Source organism: Triticum urartu, chromosome 1A (genome assembly GCF_056163025.1).
Source record: "Triticum urartu cultivar PI428250 chromosome 1A, HENAU_Tu73, whole genome shotgun sequence".
NCBI lineage: Eukaryota > Viridiplantae > Streptophyta > Magnoliopsida > Poales > Poaceae > Triticum > Triticum urartu.
Genome location: NC_141873.1, coordinates 122,096,386 through 122,105,050, shown reverse-complemented (window position 1 = coordinate 122,105,050; position 8,665 = coordinate 122,096,386). Strand labels below are relative to the sequence as shown.

General features: G+C 44.4%; 1 pseudogene; it reads left to right on the top strand.

Annotated features, from left to right (window-relative positions):
• The first annotated feature begins 4,913 nt into the window (after positions 1 to 4,913).
• LOC147990329 (putative B3 domain-containing protein Os03g0621600) lies at positions 4,914 to 5,544 on the top strand (annotated as a pseudogene).
• Positions 5,545 to 8,665: the final 3,121 nt, after the last annotated feature.

Here is an 8,665-nt window from a genome sequence, read left to right as displayed (position 1 = left end):
GTAGGATTCCTCCTACTTGGGGTGCCCCCTTGGCTGTCTCTCCTTCCCTCCAACCTATACATATGAAGGGTGTCACCGCTAGAATACACACCAACAATTGTTAGCCGTGTGCGGCGCACCCCCTCCACAGTTTACGCCTCCGATCATATCTTCGTAGTGCTTAGGCGAAGCCCTGCGCGGATCACTTCACCATCACCGTCACCACGCCGTCGTGTTGACGGAACTCTCCCTTGACACTTTGCTGGATCAAGAGTTCGAGGGACATCATCGAGCTGAACGTGTGCAGAACTCGGAGGTGTCGTACGTTTGGTGCTTGATCGTCGGAACGAGAAGATGTTCGACTACATCAACCGTATTGTCAAACGCTTCCGCTTTCGGTCTACGAGGGTATATGGACACACTCTCCCTTTCTCGTTGCTATGCATCTCCTAAATAGATCTTGCGTGAGTGTAGGAATTTTTTTAAAATTGCATGCTACGTTTCCCAACATGATAGAGGCGAAGCGCATCATTCGGGTGCTGACCCCCACATCGGCATTGGTTTCGATTATACACGACGCCATTCTGGATTCATCATGCACCCCCACACCATTCGGGTGCTGACCCTCACATCGGCATTGGCTTCGATTATACACGACGCCATTCTGGATTCATCATGCATCTCCACAATGGCAGTCGTCTTGCTCAGCAGTCGGATCCAGCGTACACAGCCGAAGACCACCACATGCTTGTTGTCCGTTGCTTCGTTGAGCTTTCTAACGTCCATCCACGGCCGACGGCCCCTCATCTCCAGGAAACGATGTCATATACAAACGCGTATGGATCATGTGCCCTCTTGGCCCTTCCCCGGTTTCTTGGTTCGTTTTTATGTGACCTCCTATTCCCCATATACTGCTGCACTTTGTCGAGCCCAGTGCGTTTTGCTTTTGCTTTTTTCTTTTTTCTTTCCTTTTTTCTTTTTAATTTTTCTAATTCTTGTATGATTCGTGAATATTTTTAAGTCCCGAATGTTTTTCAAAACTTAATTGTATTTTAAAACTTGTGTACATTTTATAAAATCTCAAAACATTTTTAAAATCATGCACTTATTTTAATGTGTGAACATTTTAATGGACATTTTTAACTTTGTGAAAAACTTTAAATTTTGCAAAATATTTCTTAAAATACATGTACATTTTGTTAATTCAACCAGATTTCATAACTTTTTAAATTCTTATTTTCTAAAAATTCTAGATTTTGTTTCAGTTTTGAGAACATTTTTAGAAATATCGGAATACTTTTTATATCTGTGAATGTCTTTAGAATTTCTGTATATTTTTAAAAATTCATGCAATAGCCTTGTTTAGTCTAATTCATGCAACAGCCGGTTTTGGGGAGTAACTAACTCAAGAATCGGTCGTCCCAGTCCTACTGTCCCATCCAAGAAAAAAACAAATAAAAATGTCGAAAACCGATAAACGAGGCAGGCCACTACAAGGAGCAACACATTTGGTTGCCATTCCATGTGTGGGACGCAGATTAGGATGATTCGTATAATGTTAGTTCGTCAGTTTTTGGCATTTCAGACGGGTTTCTAAATCTAATTCAGAATAAGTATTGAAAAATATAGCAGAATAAAAATGTATATATTCAGAAAAATGATCATTTCAAATTTTAATAAATATTATATTTTTCAGATATTAAAAACTATTCATGAATTTGAAGAAGTTTGTGGATTTTAAAAGTATTCAAGAATGTTTAACAACTGTTCATGTATTTGAAAATTATTTGCGAAATTAATAAATGTTCGTGTAACAAAAGTAAAATACAAGAAAATAAAAGAAAATGAAGAACAAAGAAAGGAACACCAACTAAAAAACTGATAGAAATATTTCAAGGGGGCCATAAATGAGGCATAAATGAGGCTTAATCCTTTGTTGTCCATGTACATATCCGAACATGTCCACAAATATTTGGAAGCATAAATATGGCATTTGCCCTTGGAGATGCTCTTCCCATTGGCTCTTTATACATACTTGTTGAAAAATTATAAAATAAGCAGCATAGATACCTACTGTTCATCCTAAAAAAAAGCAAGCATAATTCAGCAAATACAAAAGGAAAGTATGGAAGAGCAGAATAACGACGGATCTGTGTTCTTCTGACCGAATGAATACTTCCGACCCATGACCCATAACTCGTACATCCTGTTAGCATTACTTCCATTTTTTCAGGTCCAAACCGCAACACCGAGTTAGCAAGCGAGAGCTATGTCTCGCATTAAGCGAGATGGAAGGAGCTCCCGCCGAAGGATCCCCCTGGCTAGCTGCAGTATTGGGCAGGCCCATTCGTTCGTTCGCTCGTGTTTTGTTCGCTGGTTCTTCGCTTCCGTTTTTTCTTTTCTATTTCCTTTTTCATTTTATTTGGTTTTTCTTTTTCTTTGACATACTATGATTTTCTTTGTTTCTTTATTTGTTTCCTTCGTATATTTTTGTTTTCATTTTTTGAACGATTTCTTTCTTTTTTTTTCTTTTCTATTTTCGTTTTACTTGGGTTTCTTTGTTATTTTTTTCTTTATTTATTTAGGTTTTATTCATTTTTCACATTAAATTTTTGTTACCCAATATACATTCTTAGTGTACACATGAAATATATTTTTTATACACATTGAACATTTTTCAAATACATGACCTACATTTTTATTAAATACATGTTTTTGAACACTTTATGGGATACATGGTCAACATTTTTCAAATACATGGTAATGATTTTTTAATATATGGTCTATATTTTTTTCAAATGCTTAATTAACATTTTAATATACATGATCAAACTTTAATCATTTTTAATACATGGCCAAAAAAAATTCTATACACATTTAACATTTTTTAAATGCTTGATTAACATTTTTAAATACTTTTTCAACATTTTTTCAAATGCTTGATTAATATTTATATATACATGGTCAATGTTTTCATCATTTTTAATACATGGTCAATATTTTTTCTATACACATTAAACATTTTTTTTAAATGCTTAAATATATTTTTCAAATACTTTATCAACATTTTTTCAAATGCTTAATTAAAAATTTATGTACATGATCAATTTATTATTATTTTTAATACATGGTCAACATTTTTTCTATACATATTTAACATTTCCCAAATGCTTCATTAATATTTTTGAAATACTTGTTCAACAATTTTTCAAATGCTTGATTAGCATTTTATTAAATACATGATCAAATTGTTACATGCACATTTTTTCTTATATGTGATAAATATTTTCTCTATACACGTTTAACAATTTTTGAATGTGCATTTAACATTTTCCAATTCTATATGTAAAGTGAATTTTATTTTAATATATAACTAGAATATTCCGAAATATAAGAAAAGTAGTAATAAAAAGCAAAAACAAAAAAATAAAGTGAAAGAAAAAGAAAAAGAAAAAGAAAACACTAAATGACCGCGGTCCCCGCTGAGACGGGCCATTATGGGCGCTGCTTGAGGCGAGCGCTCACTTCATTTTGCAAATTCAGCGCCCGAGCTAACATGAAGCGAGACATATCGAGCGTGTTTGGTTGCCTGCATAGGTCTTGACCAGCCCCGCGCGGGAAGTGACCAGCCTGTTTGGTAGCCCACATACCTTATTGGGCCTGCATCGCACGCTTCTTAAAACACCTCTGGGCCTGGGTCACTGGAAACGCACGAATTGGCAGTTTCTCCAGGGCCAGGACCGAGCGGTGCACGTGGGCGGTGGCGGCTACACGCGCGCGGCCACGCTCGAGAAGCCGCGTTGCTTCCCAAAGCGCCGACAGTTATTAGCCTCACCGCCCCTCACCGCTCCCTCTCCCCACTCTTCCTCACTATCCCAACTCTCACCGGCGGCGGCGGATCGGAGCAGAGGAAGAAGACCACCGGACTCCATCACCGGCGGCGGCGGATCGGAGCAGAGGAAGAAGACCACCGGACTCATCAACGGCGGTAAGCACTTCTCTCTCTTCGACATGCACGCTAGATTCCATCCATGGCGGAGGGGAATGGTGATAGAGGTAGATAAGCATAGGGGTAGTTCATACTAGTTCATAGCAGTTCATACGAGTTCATACATGCAAGATCAGAATGCAGAAGGGGGATTGGGGGATTGGGGGATAGGGGGTACACAATGGAAACCGGCTGACCGCGGCGGCCGTCACCGGCGTGCGGAGCGGCTGGTCGAGTCGTTGACCTTCATCTTCTTCTTCATCGCCGTGCTGGCCGGCGGGTCGTCATCGTCATCCTCGGCGGAGTCGAGGTCGATCTGCCAGGTAGGATGGCCTGGCTCTGGCGCCCTCGCTGGCATGTGCACCGCTTCTTCTTCCTCCTCCTTAGACTCCCCGGCGATGACCGGCGGCAGCGCGATAGCCGTCTCCCAGTACACTGCGACAAGACGGTCATTAGGAGCCCAGTAGGTCTTGTACTTGCACCACTTCTTCCTCTGTTTAGCGTCGTCGGAGATGGCCTGATTCATGGCCCAGCGAATGATGTCAACTGCCATCGCGCTCTTCGCTGGGTCAGGAATCAGCGTATTCAGCTCTTCTTTAGTGGCCTTCATGAGCACTGCATTAGATTCGTTCTGCATGTCCGGCATGGAGTCGGAGTTCGAGCACACCTCCATGGTGCTCTCGAACTTGGTGCGGTCACCAGCCGACCACCCGAGGAAGAAGGCCCTCCAGCCAATACCCCAAGGGAAGGGGTTGGCGTTGGAGCTGGAGCTAGAGCTCATGGCGAATGGAAGGAGGAAGGTTGACAGTGAGAGAAGACATGGGGTGGGTAAGTAGTGGTGGGCAGGGTGAGTAAATATAGGGGGGATGCAGAGGAGGAGAAGAATGACAGTCATGCTGTTTTAACTACATGCTCTTCAATTAGCCATGAACTATGTGCTGTGCTTGACTCCATGAATTGTGTGCAGATCGAGGAGAGTAATGAGATGGGCATGGAGGTGCTCCCGGCCCTTGACAACAAAGGCAAGAAGCCCCTTCACCCAATGCCCGACGAGGTTGTGCTGCCGCCCACCGCCGAGGAAGACCCGAAGACGCCTGAGAGTGGCGACGACGAGGGCATGGAGGAGCGCCCCAGCAACAAGCATCGCAACTACGGCAACTATCATCAGGAGGATGGCCAAACTCACTTCTGCAAGGTCATCCTTGCACCAAAACTTGAGTGCATCCCCATGCCCCTGAACTTCACCAAGCACTTCGTCGCGGTGCCGACGAAGTTCAAGCTCAGGAACAACACCGACTGCTTCTGGAAGGTGACGATCAAGCTGATGAAGGCAGGGTGACCCTGGATCAGGGTTGGGCCACCTACGCAGCCGTTCATCAGATCAAGATCGGCTACATGGTGACGTTCAAGCTCCTCACTCCCGACACCCTCAAGGTCATCATCTTCGACGAGGATGGCATTGAGGTCGTCAAAAAGTGCGGGAAGCACGACGAAGCCTTCGCCGCCAAGGAGTAGGGTCGGGCCACCTCTTTCCAGCATACTATCGAGTCTGCTTTGAACATGTTTATGGTTTATGAGTTGAACTGTTATGAAGTGTGATACTGCTTATATCTGAATTATGCTAGTTGATACTCTGTTTATACTCTGTTGTACTTATGATGTGTGCTGCTGAAGTGTGGTGATAACCTCACCAACTAGTCAAAGAGGTTACCACACACCAGGCGTTGCATACAATCAAACACCATACTTTGGGTTTGTCCACTAACATGCAGGTAACCAAACACCAGACAGTGTGGTTCTGCCCATGCAAGCAAGAGACCATGCAGGCAACCAAACAACATGCAGATGGTGCATTTGAGGCTGCATTTGCATAGCCAGATTGGGTGAAAAAGTGTATGCAATGCGGGTACTGTAGCGCACGGCAACCAAACACGCCCATCAGCGCTCGAGCTAGCATGCGGCGCTGTCTTGGTTAGGGGCCACACGTATGGTTGGTCGAGCCCATGATCCTTTTTTATCCCTGTTTCTGTGAATTTTCAGCAATAAATTTGACATTACCACTTAAAAAAATGCCACTTTCTTTTTCTGGAAATCAGCATAATTGGTTGATGTGGTAACTCTCTCCTTCTGCCCGGCCGAAAATAAGGAAAACTGCCGCCAAGCGGCATCACTCGTTCCACTGTTCATTACAAACAGTAGCCCAAAGATAACTGGAATCCTAACGTGAATATATAATGTACTACTCCAGTTAGCTACCTATGTTGAAAATATGTGTTAGTCTAGAGGGATTCCAGTACCGAACATGCACGCAGGAGTAAACTTGAGGGGCACAGGTACCGAGGCGCGGTTAGTCTAAGGCTAGCCATAGTAAGGGTAACTTACGTAGTACCTTAACACATTCCAAAACAATTTTACTTATGTGGCAAGTATTTAATGAGAAAAGAGGTGCTTGTGGTAACATAATATGTTACTGTAACATAGCGCTTCCCGAGGCAAAATGAGTCTATGAGCTAATAAATGAAACCATCTATGACACTACTACTTAGTTACTTTACACTATAAAGATAGTAACTTAGACTAGTGTCATATGCATAACACTAGTATAAATTACTCCCCACTATGACCAGCCTAATGACAGGGGAAATACATGTATTGCAGTCAAAATCAAGTGGCTGGTGTGGTGTAGGTGTAGGTTGGGCAAGTGCACATACACATGCACGGTCAAAGAACAGCGCAGCGACGTCCTAGGCACAATGTGCGGGTCAAACAGAGCAGGATCGATCGGCGTGCAACGCATCTCCTCCTTGCAAGCCACGCACTTGCACGCATTGCACACTCTAGCCCCATGTAGCATGTGATTAACTAATGATCGAGCCAGCTCTGTCACAAGCTAGGAAACACACGGTGCGTAGCGTACGGACACTCAGAGCAACTCTAGCAGACCCCGCATCTTGCTCCGATCCGTAAAATAATCGCTAAAATATGGGTCGGGACGAAAAAACCTGCCCGATTAGACCCCGCATCCTGGTTCGGCCCGCAAAAAAAATTGAGACGCGCGGTAAAATCTTGGCCTCAACCCACGAATACGCGGGTTTCCCCTCGCCGCCGCGGTGCCCTGCATCATAGAAAAGCAGTTGGCGGGAGGGACATTTCAGTCCGCACGCCTTTCCCCACCTCCTTCCGCCGCCGACCGCCTTTGCTTCCGCTCGTCCGCCGCCGGCGATTCCGGCCAAATCTGCGGGCGGAATCGCGCCGCGGGGCCGTCCCTCACCCTCTAGCGCACCAATCCCCTCCCCCTCGATCCGGCGAGAAGAGCCGCCCCTCCTCGTCGCCGCGAGGGATCGACCACCGTCGAGTCCGCCCCTCGTCGCCGCCCGGGATCACCCGCCGCATCCGCCGCCAGTTAGTGTTTGTTTTGTGATATTTGCGAGCGGTGTAGTTGATTGACGCGACGGTATGCATGTAGATGAAATTGAGCCCGTGCGAGAAGTTCTTGCTCTCTGATTCATCTTATTCGGACGACTTGGATGTTGAGACCATGCTTGCGACCTTTCGGCAGCAGACATTAGTGATGGCACTTGCCGTGAAGGAGCACGAAGACGAGAACCAGAAGAGGCGGCGAGGACTGACCGTTGGGCGTCTTTGCATTCCTCGAAATCACCATCTTGGAAATGAGATGTTGATGCAAGACTACTCCATGGAGAATCCAACATATCCATCGCACCTCTTCCGGAGGAGGTGCCGAATGCACCGATCCCTCTTTGTGAAAATTGTTCAAGCTTGCGAGGCAAATTGCCGGTATTTACTCGAAGAAGAAATGTTGCGGGCTTAAAGGGATTTAGTGCATATCAAAAAATCTCCGCGGCTATGCGGGTGATTGCATATGGCGTTCCAGCTGACTATGCCGATGAGTACCTTCGCATTGGTGAAGATACTACAATTGAGTCAGTGCGTAGATTTGCAAAAGTGATCATCCGTGTCTTTGGTCCTGAGTATCTTCGCGCACCCAACGAGGATGACACAAAGAAATTGATGGCATCTAATTAGAGGAGAGGTTGGCCTGGCAAGCTAGGTAGCATTGATTGTATGCATTGGACTTGGAAAAATTGCCCAAAGGCATGGCAAGGAATGTATTGTGGAAAGTCTCGTGATGCAACAATTGTGCTAGAGGCCGTAGCATCCGAGGATTTATGGATTTGGCATTGCTTCTTTGGTATGCCGGGCACTCTCAATGATATCAATGTGTTGCAACGGCCTCATTTGTTTGCTAGGCTTGCTAGTGGTGATACTCCTGCTTGCAACTACACTATCAATGGGCATGAATACACAAAAGGGTACTATCTTGCAGATGGTATATACCCTCCTTGGTGCACATTTGTTAAGAGCATCAAAGATTCCAAAACTAGAAAACATTGTGAATTTGCAAGGGTTCAAGAGACAGCCCGAAAAGACATTGAAAGAGCATTCGGTGTTTTGCAATCTCCGTGGTCCTTCTCGTTTTTTGGGATAAGAGAATCTTGAAAAATATCATGGCATGTTGCGTTATCCTTCACAATATGATTCACTTGGAATTCTTCTACGACAATGTGGGTAGCCGTGTCAAACCAGCTAGAGACCCTAACCGCATTAAAGCTTTTCTTCAGACATATAAAGAGATTGAAAATGCAAACACACACTTTCAACTTCAGGAGGATCTCA